Here is a 20,823-nt window from a genome sequence, read left to right on the forward strand (position 1 = left end):
CTAAAGGACCAAACAATATAACAACACTAAATCAGAGTATGAATAAGCATGTTCTATTGAAAAAAGGGTTTTTGTTTTTTTGAATTTGTATATTCTTTCAGATTGTGTTGCAGGTGCCCATAGGAAAGACTATCATCTGGAATCAGGTAAAAGATACTTTCAGTTTATTTGTTTGACTTATTTGATGCTGCACTTACCTTTCGTTAATATATGTTGTGTTCTATGAATTACATGTATGTAAATCATCATAAGGCAGATACACACACCCTTTCAGCAAAAATACGCAATAACTGCTCGCCTTCACTAGGGATACTTTCTTGTTTATCCGATATTAAGTGTTTTCTTTCGGCAGTAAGAAGACGGTTATGTCTGAACTTTCACTCAAGCTTGCAAATGAAAAAAAGGACTCACTACGGTGGTGTAAAAAGCGATTTTCATTTTGTTTCTTTTCTTAGGCAAAACTTCTGTCATCATTTCCTACTCCAAATTTATCTATAATTTATTTATTTATAATTAAATTTCACTAAATCATTATCATAAGCTCTGTCAGGAAAACAAATTTGGATGATTCGTTTACCTCAATGAAGAGTAAGGACATGAACTCATATGGTATAACGAAGGAATATTACATAAAACACTGTTGATTAAATACGTTTTGATGGCAATACTGTAAAATATTTAACTACTTCACAAGGCCACACCAAACTGATTACCTATCGTCGGATTTCCCGCACCAATTTACGGCAAATGAAAAAAAAAGTATTTTGATTTTTTTAACCGCCATATTGAACAAGTGGTAATTTATCTTCCATTGTGTACCAGTCACTTGTCTTCAATATTTCTTATCTGAGACAAACACGCGTTGTTTATAGTTTTTTTCAACGTTACACAAAAAACTTCGTTGAACTTCCCTAGTGAGATTCCGGTCTAGCCTACGAACACACATTCTGATTGGCTGATGTGAAAATATGTCAGTCGTGTTCGCTAACATGCGTATTTGCAGCATAAATGTGCAATATAAATTAAATAAACAGTACAGATGTATACCAATGTATGACTAAAAATTCAAAAACATATATAAGATGAACTCCATTCATCATTTCGAGTTTTATTGTTTAACTGTGAATATTTTGCATTCTGTATTTGTTTGTTTACATTTCGCCTAACATGTGCACACTGCCGTGGCCTCTAGACCGGATGTTCATTAGGGGAGCTCACGCAAGTTTTTCTGTAACGTTAACGAAAAACATAAAATATGTCGAGTATCTTTGCAATATGAAATATTGATACAATGTGACTGGTGCACGACTGAAGATAAATTACCGCTTGTTCAATATGCTGGGTACACATTCACCGAACTTATTAGGTGAGAACCTTACGATTGAAATGTGTTAAAGCACTTTTCCGTTCATGACCATGGTTCTTATAGAATATCTATGGGTAGGATATAACATGTACATAGGCATTTTCTTTCTGCTCTGGTGCCAGTGGTCTAGCTACCGCACAGAAGCGATACTTATCCCGGTAGTATCAGTTTATTCGATTATTTTTTTGTAATATTCGATAGCTTTAAAAATCGTGCATAACAAAATGCCCCCCACCCCATGTCTCTTTTGTCTCATGCCGAGATGACGAATGGCAGGCATTTCAAGCAACAAAAGTGTCAATATTTATTTTTGTTTACTTTGAATAGTCAAACTCTCAAAGTGCTGGGTTTTCATCATTTGATTTCCGACAGTAAAACCCAGCATGCTGACTTAGTACCGAATAGTACCACCTCAGATTAACAAGTTCAGTTGGGAGTTGTGTGATCTGCATTTACAATTGATACGTTGTCCAGCATCAAGGGCTAAAAGGTCTAATGTCAATAGCGGAGACAATTGTTAAGTGATATGGAATAAGTAAGACATTTCAGATAATAAAAGAGCTGAACTATTTCTTACTTTTTATTCTATGCATCACAAATTAAACATTGAATACTCTTAAGACAAAGCTGTCTGAATATCACTTCTCACACATTTGTTTTTCCGGCTTATGAATAGAAACATACTTGATTTGGTGTTAAATATGACACAAGCGTTTATTTACTCTTTTTTTTTTTTTGTGTGTTTCATTGTTTTTCGCTCGCTTCAAAAAGTGACGATTTAAAAAAAATCGCTCGCTCGCTCGCCCGAAATTATTTTGGAAAAGAACAGAAGAAGAAAACATCAATTTGGTGTGGCCCTAAGGGAATGGGGGCAGGATGTTGTTAAAACAAAGATTATTATCCAGTTTAACTACACTAATTTCGAATGTTGTTGTCGTACGTGTCGTGAAACGTACAGATAATCATAATTGTAATCTAAATTAAGTTTTGTACTATTAATATTGATTAACGAACATATTAATTACATCAGTTGTGTTTTGTTCTGATACCAGATGATGTCTGTAATAAATAAATTTGGACAAGTTACTTATAAAGCTTTACAACAGAGATAAAAAAATGTCATTGTCTTTCACTTTTTTGACTGAAATTGAAACTAGTTTTGCCTGCTTTTTAAGACACTGCTTACTGTATAACAAGGACTTCAACGGGTATATGCATCTAGAGACTTTATTTCCAATCATTTTCAAAATCTTTTTTACAAATATCATTCACCGATTGAAATATTATTGCTTTGTTTTGTCTCTTCCTCTGTAAAACAGAGACCGAAACAGCGCATGCTGTAGCATGCTATAGTAGCTTAAGCGAACATTCTTTATATAGATATTGAATGGAATCCCTGATCCGAAGGGACCAGAAAATATGATAACACTAAATCTAAGTACATGTACGAATTAACATGTTGTATACAAAAAAAAAACTTTTTAAAATTGTTTATTCTTTCAGACGATGTTGAAGATACCCATTGGAAAGACGATGATCTGCAATCAGGTTGTAATACTTTCACTCCTCAGTTTATTAGTTTCACGTATTTGATACAGTACTTACCATTATAAATTTTGTGTTTTATGAACTAAACAGTAATTTAAGCCATCATATCTCAGATATGCTTTTAGTACCCATACGCACGAGCTTCTCGGTTTCACTATGAATACTTTCTTGTTCATGCGATCAAATATGTTTTCGGTTGTAAGAAGACAATGATGTCTGAATTATCACTTCATTTTCCAAATTAAAAGAAACAACATTAGACTCTACAACTGTGTGAAAAAGCGCAAAGTGCATTGTGCGAGTATCCGTTCTTGTTTTAGGGAAAACTACTTTTAAGTAGTTAAAACAACCGCATGGCGCATGAGAGTAGTTTAAATTATGCCGGTATAGGCGCATACTTTTTTCCTCTACTAACTGTTCTCCTTTATCGTTACTGACCTCTACAGACCAATTTAATATCTGGGATCAAATGTTATATATGAATTCTAAATTTAAGAACATTAAGTAAAATGCAAGCTATACGGCTACAGACATCCGGGTCCGGCAATTTTTACATTATCTTCAATCACCTCTCCCCGTGTTCCTTCTTACCAGTTGACACATTTATTCAAATGTCAGCTGCTAGTTCAGTTCAGTTGGCACACTTATTCAAGTGCCAGCTACCGCTTCTGCCTATCTCAGTTACTCCTTTTAGCGGATTTTCCTCGGTCAAAAATACATGGAAGATCTACATGAAGTAGTGACATATATGATTTCAAGCTTGATTAAAACTTTTCAACCACACATATCAGTACTTCAGTCGGACGAATGAAAATTATTTTGAAAGATTTATCTATCTGCAATATGATGGATATTCGGTTAATTAATTATATGCTAATGTTTATGTTCAGCTTTTAAATCATCAATAAGTTAATTAAAAACACTGTAAACGCATGAAAATAAAAAAGGGAAAAAACACTGAAAACGTATAAAAAAATATAAAAAAAAATAAATCATTGTAAACAAAACCCTTTGCATGAGGTAAACTGCTTTAAACATATCGACATTTAATTGCATTTAGATATGCAGGCCTCTATAGTGTAATCGGTAAGACGGAGGAAATAATTTCAGTATCGCAGTGGTCCCGGGTTCGATCCCAACCGTGATCAGGTTTTTTTTTTCTTTGAAATAATACTTATTTATTTTATTTATGTCTTCCTTCTTTATTTTGTCGCTGATTTTTAATATTTTATACCATAGATCATATAACGGCACTTGTAACCTCACAATACACTAAACTAAAAATGATACTGGAAACAAAATAGAAACTACAATGAAACACTATCTCAAATAACATAAATGAGTCAAAAACAAATATATTGTGTAAAAGAAAAGAAATTTACTGAACGTGTAAATCTTCGAGACGCTATGACAAAAAAAGGTAAACTTAAGTTAGACCTTATGAGTGTCTTACCCTATAATAAATCAAATGTTGCGAAACGTATTGGTGAAGCATTTGACACTCATAAAGCAATGTTATACAAACAATCGGTATGTTGTGCTTAGTCAAAAGTACAAAAAAGGGGGGAAAGGTGGAAGCCTTTAAAATAAACTTAATGGCTAAATTCCACGAAATAAACTGGAGTGAAGAATTACATCAACCAATTAAACAAAAATTTCAAAAACGTTCAGTTATAGTGAACAATATTGATAAAATTTGATCGGCGGACCTGGTTGACATGCAAGCATTTTCTAAGAATGGTATTAAGTACTCATTGCCTGTGATAGATGTTTTATCAAATGTATTTTGGTTATTCCATTAAGAAATAGAACTGAAAAATCTGTTACAGAAGCTATTAATAAGATAGTTTCAGAGGGGAGAATTCAAAGACGAAATTCCCCGAAGCCTGTAAGGAATCCAAAACCTTTATGGGTGGACGAATAAGAATAATTTTATGATAATACTTTCAAAACATTTAAAAAGGCATACACTAGAAAGGTATCACACATTTAATGAAGAGAAGGAAGTAGTTTTTAGAAAGAATTAACGGAAGTTTAAAAAAGATTAATGTAGAAATATTTTACAGCAAACAATACTTACTTTTATCTTTATAATTTAGTGAATATTGTAAATATAATAACACAAAGCATTCTAGTCTAATAATAAGTTTCAAATCTATATGCCTTTTAGTAATATCTGTATGCATTTGTACGCAAGACTTTAACCAGGATTTTCTAAGTCCAAAAGGGGGCATTGTTTGGTCAAAATGCAGGTCAGAGTTATGAGACTTGATGCAATCAATTAGTTTTATAACTCCGAAGACACATGTGAAGTTTCAAGTCATTTTCAATATCCCAAATAGTTTTGAAAATAGTAACTTGCATTTAAAAAGTTTAACCAGGATTTTCTATGTCCAAAAGGGGTCATAGTTTGCCCAAACTACATTTCAGAGATATGCGACTTGACCCAGTGATGTTGGAAACTGAGCTAGAAAAAGAAAAAAAATAAGTTTCAAATCTAAATGCCTTTTAGTAATAGCTGTATGTACTTGCACGCAAAACTTTAACCACGATTTTCTTAGTCCACAATGAGGCATAATTTGACCAAAATGCAGTCACAGTTATGAGACTTGATGCTATTAACTAGTTTTATTACCCATGTGAAGTTTTAATTCAATATCTGCATTAGTGTTGGAGATAGTAACTTGTATGTAAAATTGTAAGGTTGGTAATTGACCTAGAAAAAGAAAAAGAAAAATAAGTTTCGAAGGTATACGCCTTTAAATGATAGCTGTATGTACTTGCATGCAAAACGTTAACCAAGGTGTGACGCAGACGCAGACGCCGATGCCGACGCCTGGGTGATTAGAATTATAAGACTTATTATTTAGATAGAAAAGATACAGCGACGAATCTAATATCTTAATTCCCGAATGATCGATTCATTAAGAAACCTTTTCTTCAAATAGGTATAAATTTTATACAGATTTATGAGTTCAAATTCAAAAATAATAAACAGCAATGAAATAGAAACGGCCGATCAATTAAGGTATTAGATCACTAATAGAGAACCTCCTTTTTTAAGAGTATTCAATTCCTACCATAAGCCGACTTTTACTGCAATTCCTAGGGGGGCGTAGGTTCAAGCCCTACTGGGACCAAATTTTTTCCCCCTTATTTTCGTTTTTTTTAGTAAGTTTTTACTTCTTACAAGACTTATTATTGATTTCTCGTATAAAAATGGAAAAAGATGAATCTTATAAGCGATTTCTTGGTGTTCAAAGTGAATTTACTACTTAAACAGAAGGGGTAGAGTTAACATCTTTAAAAATATTGAGTTACACGCGGTGAAAGTTTTCTATTTTGCTTTCACTCATAGATTATACATTGTGAAAGAAATTTAGGTAGGTTTTACGTCTGCCCTAAGGTTATTCTTAAATGGAGTAAGCAAAATTCAAAACAGAAACACAGCATTCAACCTTATTTTTTTAATGTTGAAGTATGAATTCTGTCTCATTAAATCCGTTTACTTGAGGCACCATAGAAAAAATGATATTGCCATTTTTATTTTGTGTGTTATAATTGTTTACCAATAGTTTGATGTTTCTTTTATTAAAATTAATGGTATAATTAGTTCTCTGCAAACGTTTTGGATAGTGGCTATCACTTTGAAATTTGTCTCTACTTGAGCTTGAGGAAATACCATAAGTTATTTAAAATTATAAAAAAACGGCATGGTAAAAGTTGTTTAAAAATTGCAAAATAGTGCAAAACACGGTTACCTTTCAGAATATACCAAGGAAAGGCCATTTTGTAAACATTACTATTAGTGATCTAAAACCTTAATTATAGACTTAACTTGCAGCCATTTACAAAAACAGTTATAAGTTTCGTTAAAGAATGAATATTGCGTTAAAAATCCCATCCGGAATTCTAGGTTGTTCAGCTTTTTTAGCGTTAGTCCCTGCTATTCCTATATTTGTTGCAATTACTGGAGCTATTCCGCCAGGAATTACTATTCTTTCTTTAAAACTGGACGCTGGAAAAAAGAAAACTATTTTAAAATTATATCATCATGTTAAGATAAAACAACTGATATATCAAGCTTGAATTGAACATGTAAAAGAAGACAGTAAAGTATATGTAGTCACTTTTACAGCACTTTTATAAATGAAGAAGGAAAATGAACTATTCAATGCCTCTTGAAATGCATCTGAAGGAATCTAAGATACATGGATACAGTGATAAATCTTAGTGTGCGTTTCTAAAAAAATATTTTTCTACAAGTATAGTATAAAGAGATAGCTTATGGACTCAACTCTATGATTACAACAGAACTGGCTTGCACTTTTGGTGAAATAACACATCCAGATATAAATGTTAAAAGTCATACATTCGTATTTCAAGAGAAGGAAATATAATTACATCTAAACGTAATAAAAAAAAAAGTAAAAAGCATGTAATTAATCAATAAGAAAATGATAAAGGTAAAGGTAAAGTTTCTTGTTTAACGTTGGTAGTCGACGATGTCCCCAACTGGAATGAATGGATCAATTTATTTCCAGCCGAGCCCACGGCAGGCATTATATTTACCTCCCCAGCATCTAGTCTAGGCCGATACTGCTGGAAACAGTACCAGTTTAAGTAAATCTCCTAGTACTGAACACTAGTCGGGATATCAGCCGCGACAGGGAATAGAACCAGGACCGCTGGCGTTGTAGTGCAACCCGCTAACTGCGCTACTGACTCCCTACAAGTAGTTGTTATATACCGGAAAAAAAGTGTACAAAAAGGGTGTGTGATTGTTACAGACAGATGAAAAATAATGATTTACGAAAGAGAATGAAAAACATTCAGAAGACCTTGTACAGCACCAAAAGACCTTGGAATAAATTCAGGAACAATCAAAATGTGCTGTTAAAATCGTGTAAACTTTGGAATATCACACGATTATTAAAAAAGATATGTGTAAATATTTGAGTTTTGCTCAGAACATGAAATATATTAAATATAGATGCCTGTAAGAGAAATTGAGGAATCTTCAAAACGATACCTTTAAAAAATTTAAATTGCATATAAACATAATCCAAAAAACAATAACATTTAATTTTATCAGACTCATCTAACCAGCCTGTAACTACATATAAGTCAAGTGATTGTCAGTCAAAGGCTTTAATAGTTTGTTTTCTTTTTTGTTAGATTTAAAGTTGCACCGACACTTGATAGGTCATATGGCGACTTTCCAGCTTTTATGGTGGAGAAAGACCCCAGGTGCCCCTCCGTGCATTATTTCATCACGAGCGGGCACCTGGGTAGAACCACCGACCTTCCGTAAGCCGATGGTTTCCTCACATGAATAATTCAACACCCCGAGTGAGGCTCGAACCTACATCGATGAGGGGCAAGTTATTTGAAGTCAGCGACCTTAACCACTCGGTCACGGAGGCCCCGTTTTAATTGTTATCAATGAAAACGAAATTAAAGTGCTTTACGTCAAGCTTTCGATGAAGTAATAAATAAAATTCTTTTTTGGATTTCAGATGGTAGTGGATTGAGAATGGAGTCATTACATACATATACATAATATAGTCCTTTAGCTACTTCGAGTTACTTAGAATTACCGAAGCCATCAAAAATCATGAAAAAGAATGGATAAATATAAAGAGCAAAGTAATAACATGTATATTTGTATATTTCAAAATTTCAATATGAAGAACACTTTGATGTGTTATTGATTAACGAAGAAAAAACAAACTATTATGTTTCGATAAAAAAAAGAAAAACACTTTTATACATTGGTGTGAAATAAAACCAAGCACTAACATAACAGCATTTTTGTAAATCATGCTTATAATGCTTTTTTGCACAATTATTATATATAGTATTAAACGAACATATTCCGAATTGTTTATACATTGGTGTGAAATAAAACCAAGCACTAATATAACAACATTTTTGTAAATCATGCTTATAATGCTTTTTTCACAATTATTATATGTAGTATTAAACGAACATTTTCCGAATTGTTTAACTAGTTTTGGTGCTCAAAGTGTAAGAATGCCAGAAAAGGGAAGTCAGCTGTCTGTTAGAAATTAGCATTAACATCTAAATGTTGTAATTTATGCTGACTTTGAAAGAATAACTAAGAAAATATTTCACTTACTGATCCATATGAAAAACATATTGATTGTGGTTACAGTCATAAATATACTAAACAAACTCAAGTTTATATAGGTCTTTTTGCAGTGTTAACAGAGGAAAAAATACCGGCGTGGCAAAAAGACAATTCAAACAATAGTGCTGGTTGCTGAAATGCAAAATGTAAGATTGAATATAGTACTTAGGACTTGATTTTATCATTTTGAAACAATTTCTTTTAAGACTTTTTGAAACTGCTTATCTAATTTCCATATAGCTGCTCTTGCAAATAGTCCTACCTATCAAGTCGATAATCATTTGATCTCATATTATACCTGGATCATTGACGAAGAATTTATCTCAATGCCAAAAAGTGTCAAATACATAATTACTATGTGACTTCGAAAACATGTTTAAGTCTAATAAAATAAATTCATATCCACTTTTTTAGCTGAAATTTAAACGTAATATTATTTGTGTCATATCACATATTATATAGAGGAACAAGAAAATTTTATGCAGTATTTAACATGAGAATTGAGATAAAAATTAGATGACTAATCATTAAGTTTTAAACCATACATTTACTTCATTATTCCTTTTAACTTGTGTCATGAGGTCGAACAGGTATATATGAAGAATAAGATAAATATCTGTGTCATTGACTGATCTCTAGTACTATGTCTAAGATGAGGCTTTATTGAAAGAACAACTTCTTGGCATATTCATGGTGAAGAATATGAGACAGAAGAAGTAAAAGCAAGTCATCATTGTCATAAAACAGATAAATTGACAGGTAGCGCTCATTCAAAATATAATAAAGATTTCAGACTAAAAACGAAAATTCCTACATTTTTCCTAAAATTTAATAGTTATGATAGTCTTTATATAATGCAATAAGTAGGTAAAAATTATGATAAGTGATTTTGTTTTTTATTGACAGTTTTCAAATTATGTCCCGATCATTGGATAACTTAGTGAAATATATTTCTGATTTAAGTACAGTTCCCTTTTTAATAAAAAAATAAAAAAAATCTTTTGAAAGGAATTTTTTAAAACCATGAACAACAAGATATTCGGTAAACTATGGTAAAATTGGGAATAGGGACTGATAAAAAATTTACAAATGTTGAAAATGTTTTATTAAAGTACACAGCCAAACCTTCATTTTGTTTCCAGCATAATGTTTCATAAGAATTTGTTTGATATTCATAGAATTAAAGAAAGTTTATTATGCGACTGACTGAATGCAAAGAAAATATCCTTACATTTATTTGCAAACGACCGTCTTCATGTGTTAAACTGAAATGTCCTGAAAGGAGATCAAATTGTAACAAGTATATTAACATACCAACAAGAAATTAGCTAAAACGGGTCCTTAAAACAGGATTGGAGCTCCTTCAGTAACCGGTTTTGAATGGTTAACATTAAAAACACATTACTGAAGATTGGCACAGAAAATAAAAATACTATAAAACAACAAATCCAGGCAGTTGTATGAATACATAATTTTAACTACTAACATAGTACTATAGCAATTAATAACTTATTTCGTTTTGATTAATGTTTGGCAGAAATTGGTCACAGCTTCACATGAATGTCGATATACAAATGCATATGATATAAAGTATATGGTTAAAATACAAGCCCTAGGAACATTGGATTAATACAGTATACTTGAAACAAACAAACTTCTTATTACACAACGTTAATTTATACTGGTGGAGGCTGACCTAATCGCAACTTGTCGAGAATATGGAACAACGTGAAAAAACAATCAAGGATTCCTTTAATCAGAAGCAAAAAAGCAACCCTAACATTTATTTGAAAAACGACTTTCTTCCATGTGCAGAACTGAAAGGACCCAAAAGATTAAATCGCAACAAATTTATTAATATACCAACAAGACATTAGCTTAAACGGGTCCATACAACAGTATTTGTCCAGGAGCTCCTTCAGTAAACTGTTTTGAAGGGTAGACATTAAAAACACATTGTACTGAATGATTTTTACAAGGACAAGCATTTTTGACTTACAGCCCAGACTCAAAATTTTATTTCGAAAGTACTGAAAAAGTTACGGACAAATTTAAAGATGAGGCTGCCGGCATTTCCATTGTTGATTTTGTAGGATTTAGAAGTAAATGTATTTTGATTTATTAGAATAATAATTAAAACATAACAAAAAGGTAAATGTATATAAAAAAGACTAAATCATATCTTAAAATTATTTGTTCAGAAAGCACGATCTTTTCAGTTATGTTATTAATAAAACTTGTCATGTTACGATGACAAAAGATAAATTTTCAACAATGGTATTGGTTATATTGATACTAAAGCGTCATAAATAGTTAACTGAATATTCTTCACATTAAGACCAATTATAGAAATCACATCTTTTATTTTGAATCTATTTAGATAATTAATTAATGGAAATAGAATCATTTTTTCTCTTATGTTCTGCTCAGTTTATAACTTTGGAGAATGTCTGATTTATGTTTGTTACCATTTCGGGTTAAACCTAGACTAGCATAAGCAGTAACCTATCTACATAATCTTCTGTTGTAGCTGTTAGAAATAAAGGCGGTTTTCTTATTGTTTAATTTTAGCTATTTTTTTTCATTTACTTTTTCATTCATATGATAGAATCTGATATGACTTCCTGGTTCAATAGAAAGTTCCACATTTATATTTTCTTGGGACGGATGTTGGAGTTCAGCGTTGATTGGTGCAATAAAGAAAAATGCGTATCCCCATTTTAGTTTTTTCCTTGAAATCCACAATTACGCGGAATATTAACAGGTTTGGCAAAATCACCCCTCGTTTCAAATTTAAATTCAAAATAACTTATAAATCTGGTATCTTTAAAGACAAGATAAATTTCGATAATATACTCCCTGTCAGAACAGAACAGAAAAGAACATTTTCTTTAATTTTGATGACACATATTACAAAGTACAAGTATCCTGCAATACCATGTGAGCAAATAAGTATTATAGAAACAATATATATTATAGGTAAGAACAATCGGTTGTAGAATATCTAAATAGCACGTGGTAAAAAAACATTTCAGTTTATCGTTTAAGATATGGGTATTGTTGTAGAAACTTAATTCTTTGACAATAGAGAAAAGAGTTATACCAGTTACAATGTTTTTTTAAGTTCAATACACAGTGACTACAGAAGTACTTTCGCACGAGAATTTCTTTGTATTAGACGATCTTCTTATATGAATGAGTTACAGTCGCGCGATTTGATTGACTAAAATACTATTTCAGAATAATTTTATTCATTAAAATGTGATACGCATATTTACTATGGATAATGGATATGGATTTAAAAAGCACGTAAGTTAACGCAATTTGTTACTACCTTCTAAAATGTTCAATCAGGTCTTTAACAAAGAAAGTAAGATTTGTCAAAGTACTTGATGAAAAATTTTTAAACTTTATAATATTTGGCCTTTGATAAAATCTTTTTGGTATAAGCTTTGATCTTTTATCAAAAAAGAAGGGATATTCTAATAAGTAGTGCATTTCTTCACCAAGGCTGCTAAAATGACATAGTCGATACTTGTGCTCTTCATGTGGAACAAATGACTGGGCCCAGCGGCCGGTTTCAATAGGGAACTTATGGTTGCTGGTGCGAAAATGCATCAGAGACAGTCTTAATAAATTAGGTAACGAAGTAAAATATTTCTCCTAGTCAACAGAATCTTTATAACAACTGTACATTTTCCCTTAATAGAAGTTTCTAATTTTGAGGACCACTCCTGTCGTCTTGAATTCGTAATGCAGTATAAATATTCATATCCCCATGAATGTCATTATAATAATAATTTGATAAAATGAGTTTTTTTATCTACAGGTTTACTGGCTTTTGTTTCAAATAGTTCAAAAAAGTTCTTGGAATTTGACACTTTTTGTGATAGCTTCCTATCTTCAAAATCATAAACTACTACTGGCTTTACATTTTTTACATGCAGTTGAGTGCTTCTGTAGTATTCCAAAAATAAAATCTCACGCCCTGATTCTTCTGAATTTTCTTATATAGTTTTATATTGTTATTAAGTATAAAAATAATATCACCCAAGTCATCAATTCGTTTTGTTGCGGCAACATCAGAAGCAGACACATTGTCGACAGTAATTTTTGCTCTGGCTATTTTTTAAGGTGTGTTGTACTTCAATTATTGCATCTTCTTTCGTGATAATTGATTTGCTGTTAATTGTAATTAGGTCACTATTATCTTGTACATCTTCAAATGTATAATTATTTTCCATATCTTAATTCTAGTATTACATTCAATGCTATCTTTTTGTAATATATCTGTAAGTTAATTAAGTGTTCACAGTTTTTATTATGCCATGCGTTGACAATATTAACCCAGTCTCGAAATTGTTTCTTAATTTTTTCTGATTTATCATTTGACTCTTTGGTAAAGTTAGTTAATGCTGTTTCGTGGTCATCATCTTTTTGGGAAGCTCCCCTTTCAAGCTCAGATTTATATTTGGTAAGCTTATTTGAAAATGTGTCTAACAGAGCTTGATTTTGTTTTGTTATGTGGGTATTAATTTCATTTGATGTCTAACTGATACATATTCCGTAACCTTGTTCGCAACTTCAACAATCTTGTCTTTTTAGTTCTTTATGTCTAATCATACTTTCTTTTAATTCCTGTATTTGTTCGTGAATAATTTTCAAACTTGCCAGGAATACTTCTTTCCTTTATTTGGTCATCTCTCAAATCAGATTTCTTTTCAAGTTCATCCATTGCATTGGACACAGCTTTCGTTTCTTTGTCAATTTTACCTTGTAACTCAACTATTACATTTTTATTACTTTTTAAGACTTTTCTTAATTATGCAATATTCTTTACTTCAGCTGCGCGTGTCTATTTAATACTTTCTATGTCTTTGAGGTTGTAGTAATTGACTAACTTTTGAAGATTTTTAAACACAAAAATTTTGAAAAAGCATCATTGGGTTTATCGGGGTATCCTGGATTAGTTACTTCATTATCACCCATGTCAAACGACAAGTATATATTTTGTTGAATGGAGATATAATTCCATTTCTCTTTTAACATATTTAAATTATTGCCTTGTAACATATCTATTTATTAAGTTAATATCAAATTTAGTTTTAGAAACAGAGTCATCAGTTCTGAACTTTTAATACTTTTGAATATTCGTGTTTATATAGTTAAATACTATTGATAAAGTAAATTGATTTACATCTTTCCTTACAATATTTTAGCAATTATTTTCATTGTTAATCTTAATTTAGTATTTTTGTACATTCAAATAAAATATAATTAGAACAATTAAGACTTATATCTGTTGGGGTTTTGTATTATCATGATTGAATAAGAAAAATAACCAAACATTCATAAAGTCGGACCCGATGAAATACTTTGAAATATTGTTTTGATTGGCTTTACAAACATAATTATCAAAAATAACAACTTTTTGAGCTCCGCCATTTTCGATATTATCCAAGGAAATTATTGAAATATTTTAAGCCATTGATAAGTCTGTATATGGCGTTTAAATATTTCTTGCTATGATTTTAAGGCAATTGATTAAATCCTGATATTTATCATGTTTATTTTGCTCTAAATATTTAGCATATGAAATGAATTTTGTTATAATAAATTAAAGACTTCTTAAGCATGTAAATTGGTACATTTGTTTTAATAGAAGGGGATTTAAGTAAAAATTCATTCGTGTAAATGACTTATTACTGCATGTAAGTTACTTTGATACAATTAACATTCTAATATTCTTTTTCCCACTTTCTAATTTCTATGTCCCATTTTCTAATTTGTTGTATGGAAAATCAAACTTATTTTGTAAATCAATAGGGTAAGATATACAATTTTGTCACAAAATTCCTGAACGCAGAATGGGTTTTATATATTTTGTTATGTGATATATTGCTACAGCTGAAGTTTTATTTTTGTCTAAACCGTTTTTCTGTCTCTAGGTTCTAATTTGCTAATCACTAAATGTAAATTTTATCATACACTTTACAAGTGTTTCATCGCAATTTTTCATTCAGAAAGTATTTTCCGTAATTTTAAACATATAAAACATTATCTAGAAGTTATAACAGGAAACTTGTCTCGAACGCAGTTAGAATTTAGAAGGGTACCGGTGATATTGGTATTCAGCTACATAGAAATTATAACGAAGAAGGAACCAGAAATACCGGTTCCCTTTTAAGACAAAGGGCACTTCAATGGGCAATTCCAGAAAATATCCGCTCCCTCCCCCCACCGCTATGGAAGACATTTGAGCCCCCAAATACCCCCCTAGACGAACCTCTAAAACACACCCTTGGACAGGCATTAGTAGAGGAAACAAAGTAATTTGAGCCATTGTATCCCCTGGATAACATATGGAAGTCATTATTCCAGAAATTTATTCCCGCTCCCTAGACAAGTCATCGTGAAAGACCCCCAGGACGAGCAACGCCTGGACAACATATGGAAGGCATTTTTCTAACTTATACCCCAACAAGCCGTCTCAAAAGACACCCCCTGACAGCATGTGGAAGGCATTTTTGAATCCCCCATGGTCAAGCTGTCTCGAGAGACCCCATGGTCAGACAACACCTGGACAACCTATGGAAGGCATTTTTTCTGGAAAATACTTCCTTGTACAAACTGTCTACAGGAAAACCATGGAAGACCCCCAATGGCCAACCTGTCTTCAGAGAAGCTCTGGATAGACACCCTGGACAACCTATTGAAGGCAAACTTTCTGGAAAATGCTACCTGTACAAGCTGTCTCCAGAGAACCTCTTCAAGACCCCCGTCTTGGACATCCATTGGAAACACCGTCTCATCAGACCCCCTCCCCCATAAACATGGAAGATATTTTTTTCGAAAAATAGCCCCTGAACAACCCGTCTCCAGAGACCCCCTGGATAGACACCCCCTATAAAAAAGGAAGGCTTTTTTGTGGAAAATATCCCTCTTGACAAGCCGTCTGAAAATACAGCCCTGGACAACCTATGGAAGACTTTTTTCCTGGGGTATATCCCCTGAACAAGCCGGTGGAAAAGATCCTTTTTGCAAGTTATGGAAGGCATTTTTTCTTAAAACACCCCGGGTCAGCGGTAAACTACGTTGAACTATGCTTAGGTACGAGTAGCCTCGGATAACTACGTTCGGCTACGGCAAGGAACGTAACAACACGGACAACTACGTTTAAGTACGTTTAACTACGGATGAATAAGTTTCAGCCAATTGGACTGAAGTCACGCTCAAATGGCTACGGTTCGCTCAAACTTTTATGCATGTTCAAAAGTTGGAGAAACTTGCAAGATTAGAATAAGTTTTGAATACGTATTGACAACGTTTTGGTACGGATTAATACGAATGACTACTCTGAGGTACGGCTCAGGTACGGATCGATACGAATTAGTACGTTTCTGTCCGTAGTTAGTACGGGAAAATGGTGAGAAACAGGAAACAAACGAAAGAATACAGGACGCGAATAAGTACGGATAGGTACGAGGTACTACGTTGAATTACGTTTTACTGCGCCTTGCAACTTGCCCAGCGCACGGACTGTAATGCGGTAAACTACGTTGAAATATGATTAAGTACGAGTAGCCTCGGATAACTACGTTCGGCTACGACGAGGATCGTAACAGCACGGACAACTACGTTTAAGTACGTTTAACTACGGATGAATAAGTTTCAGCCAATTGGACTAAAGTCACGCTCAAATGGCTACGGTTCGCTCAAACTTTTATGCATGTTCAAAAGTTGGAAAAACTTGCAAGTTTGGAATAAGTTTTGAATACGTTTTGACAACGTTTTGGTACGAATTAATACGATTGACTACTCTGAGGTACGGCTCAGGTACGGATCGATACGGATTAGTACGTTTCTGTCCGTAGCTAGACGTAGCTATCCGCGCCCTATGTGTGACTAGGGTAACATATGAATCGATTTTTTACTTAAATGCCCTCCCAGCCCGCCCGCTTAGCTCAGTAGATAGAGCGTTGGTCTACGGATCGCGAGGTTGTGAGTTCGATCCTCCTCGGGCGGGGCATATGTTCTCCGCGACAATTTGATAAAAGACATTGTGTCTGAAATCATTCGTCTTCTACCTCTAATAATTCATGTATAGTAGTTGGCAGTTACTTGCGGAGAACAAGTTTGTAGGGACTACCGCCGTTACATGACTGAAATACTGTCGAAAAAATGGCGTTAAACCCAAAACAGATCAATAAATTTATCATATCTCTCTTTGTCTACAATGATAAAATTCCATTGCCCGAGAGAGAGATATTTTGACTATCAAAAACATTTTCAACCTTTTTGACACGTGACCAAGCGAAAAGGACTGTCAGGTCATGTCACCGCGCTCATATTTTGAATGTCATCTTCGGGCAATTAACTGCTTCAGTGTTTTAGCCATATGATTACCTCCCTTGTACACATATAGTATTGACGTCACTATTCAATGTGTACACAGGCGATTACCGTGTTAAAGATTAAAGTTAAGTTAAATTGATTAAAATCATTCTTTAACATTTATGTACAAACTTTTATTAGGCATGATAAATATCATCTGGCAGCGTGTGTGACATTGATATTGTCAACCCTTGAAACAAAATGTCACCACTCGGCTTTCGCTTTGGGTGGCATTCCTCCCTCGGGTTGACAATATCAATGTCAAACACGCTGCCATGATATTTATATAATGTTTTCCTAGATAAGCATTCTGAAACATGAATCTGGTATTTAGGATATAGTTATTTAATATTATTTTGTTCATTTTTTATGTCATAACTGGGAATTTACATATATTTATATAAAACATTATCTTACATTATATTACATTATTTCACATTACATCACAGGTCGCTCAAACGACAAAAACGAAAATGTTGCAGACTCTGCTTCAAGCAATACTACCTGAATTAAAAGAACTACTAGCATTACTTCTTGAAAGCATTTCTGAGTCACAGGAAATTGCAAACCCTCCATAGTATGCCAGTACCGGTACCAGCAAATGAATTTCAGAGATTAGAAAATTATTCGTAAAACAAATATGAACGTAGACACTGGATTAGCTGAAAGTTTGCTTGAGAAAGAATACTTAGTCTATTAGCTCGACTATTATTACATGAACCGTTTTGATTTGTTTATAGGAAGGTGTAGAAAATGTTTTTAAAAGATTGTGTTTCAAATGTCCTAAATTAGAGGGCCTTTCCTGGTAGAACTGATAAATGTGTGAATAAATATTAATATATTCACGGAATATATAGGATGGAATCAAACGCACAAATAGATCTAGTATCTGCTAGGGCATATTTGTTTAAACATGTTCATTGACTGGTATGTCAATATACAATACATAGAGAATTTCCACATTCTATGCTTGTCTTCACAGAAATTATAAAACGATGCATAATTTTATACAAATCTACGGTGGTATGTTTAGGACATACCATTATTTTTTTAGGATTAAATTATCTTGAGCGATCAACATCTTATCTCGTGCGCACGACATCTTATCTTGAGCGATCAACAGCTTATCTCGAGCGATCAACATATTATCTTGAGCGATCAACATCTTATTTCGTGCGCACGACATCTTATCTTGAGCGATCAACATCTTATTTCGTGCGCACGACATCTTATCTCGAGCGGTCAACATATTATCTTGAGCGATCAACATATTATCTTGAGCGATCAACATCTTATCTTGAGCGATCAACATCTTATCTCGTGCGCACGACATCTTATCTTGAGCGATCAACATATTATCTTGAGCGATCAACATCTTATTTCGTGCGCACGACATCTTATCTTGAGCGATCAACATCTTATCTCGAGCGATCAACATCTTATCTTGAGCGATCAACATCTTATCTTGAGCGATCAACATATTATCTTGAGCGATCAACATATTATCTTGAGCGATCAACATCTTATCTCGAGCGATCAACATATTATCTTGAGCGATCAACATCTTATCTCGTGCGCACGACATCTTATCTTGAGCGATCAACATATTATCTTGAGCGATCAACATCTTATTTCATGCGCACGACATCTTATCTTGAGCGATCAACATCTTATCTCGAGCGATCAACATATTATCTCGAGCGATCAACATCTTATCTCTAGCGATCAACATATTATCTTGAGCGATCAACATCTTATCTCGAGCGATCAACATATTATCTTGAGCGATCAACATCTTATCTCGTGCGCACGACATCTTATCTTGAGCGATCAACATCTTATCTTGAGCGATCAACATATTATCTTGAGCGATCAACATCTTATTTCGAGCGATCAACATATTATCTTGAGCGATCAACATATTATCTCGAGCGATCAACATCTTTTCTCGGTCATCTTATCAATATCTATTAAGGACCTTTGTGTGAATTCAGATCATTAGTAAAAACAAACGGCTGCCACCGTTTTTGTTTTTATTTAGATTATACTTATAACCGTTTCACATGTTTGCAGGGTTAGACATTTAAATACGGAAACTGATAAAAAAAGGCAGCAAAATGTCAGTGATGATGCAGAGAAATAAATTTAAGTCCTTGACAAAAAAAATAGTATGTAGGCTTCGCTATGGAAGCCCTGGAGGGACAATTGATTTCCGTACTTCCCACTTCAGACTTCTAACTTTTGCACTTCTCACTTCCAACTTCTTGACTTCCTACTTCCTACTTCTAACTTCCACACTTCTGACTTCTAACTTCCGCACTTCTGACTTCCAACTTCCCGACTTTCGACTTCTGATTTCCAACTTCCACACTTCTTACTTCTGACTTTTGACTTCTTACTTCCTTCTTCTAACTTTCGCACTTTTGACTTCTAACTTCCGCACTTCTGACTTCCAGCTTCCTGACTTCATACTTCCGACTTCCAACTTCCACACTTCTTACTTCCGACTTCCAAAAAAGAAAGTTGGCAGTCAGAAGTGCGGAAGTTGGAAGTCGGAAGTCAGGAAGTTAGAAGTCAGAAGTGCGGAAGTTAGAAGAGGGAAGTAAGAAGTCAAAAAGTCGGAAGTAAGAACTGTGGAAGTTGGAAATCAGAAGTCGAAAGTCTGGAAGTTAGAAGTGCGGAAGTTAGAAGTCAGAAGTGCGGAAGTTAGAAGAAGGAAGTAAGAAGTCAAGAAGTCGGAAGTAAGAAGTGTGGAAGTTTGAAATCAGAAGTTGAAAGTCAGGAAGTTGGAAGTCAGAAGTGCGGAAGTTAGAAGTAGGATGTAGGAAGTCAAGAAGTTGGAAGTGAGAAGTGCAAAAGTTAGAAGTCAGAAGTGGGAAGTACGGAAATCAATTGTCCCTCCAGGGCTTCCATACTTCGCCCATATATTAAACGATTTTCCTTGTTTTCCCTTAATTCATACATGCAACTTTTCTGCGCGAATTTATCAGTCGAACTGAAATTTGTTGCTGTTCTAACATGCAGTATGCATCATTGGTTATGTTCATTTGATTTTGAAGATAGGATGACCAATTATATGCATTGCTTTCCAAATTGATGTGATAAACGTGTACATGTACTTGTGGGAAGTTTAAATAACAGCAGAATAGGCGGGACCCTAATTAACAACTTGTCCGTATGTTTTACTGATGACCTAAATGCACACACAAAGGGCCTTAATATATATAAATAAGATGTCGTACGCTCGAGATAAGATGTTGATCGCACAAGATAAGATGTTGATCGTTCAAGATAATATGTTGATCGCTCGAGATAAGATGTTGATCGCTCAAGATAATATGTTGATCGCTCGAGATGAGAT

The 20,823-nt window shown here is 33.4% G+C and overlaps 1 protein-coding gene across 1 annotated transcript in view; it reads left to right on the top strand.

Moving 5' to 3' along the window:
- Positions 1-21: 21 nt before the first annotated feature.
- LOC128553110 (interferon-inducible GTPase 5-like) overlaps positions 22-20,823 on the top strand; it is a 41,259-nt gene continuing 20,457 nt past the window's right edge. Inside the window, exons 1-2 of the mRNA XM_053534224.1 lie at positions 22-146; positions 2,870-2,914. The gene's annotated coding sequence lies outside the window, so the exon portion shown is untranslated. The remainder of the gene's footprint in view (positions 147-2,869; positions 2,915-20,823) is intronic.

This window comes from Mercenaria mercenaria, unplaced genomic scaffold (assembly GCF_021730395.1).
Source record: "Mercenaria mercenaria strain notata unplaced genomic scaffold, MADL_Memer_1 contig_3486, whole genome shotgun sequence".
Lineage (NCBI taxonomy): Eukaryota > Metazoa > Mollusca > Bivalvia > Venerida > Veneridae > Mercenaria > Mercenaria mercenaria.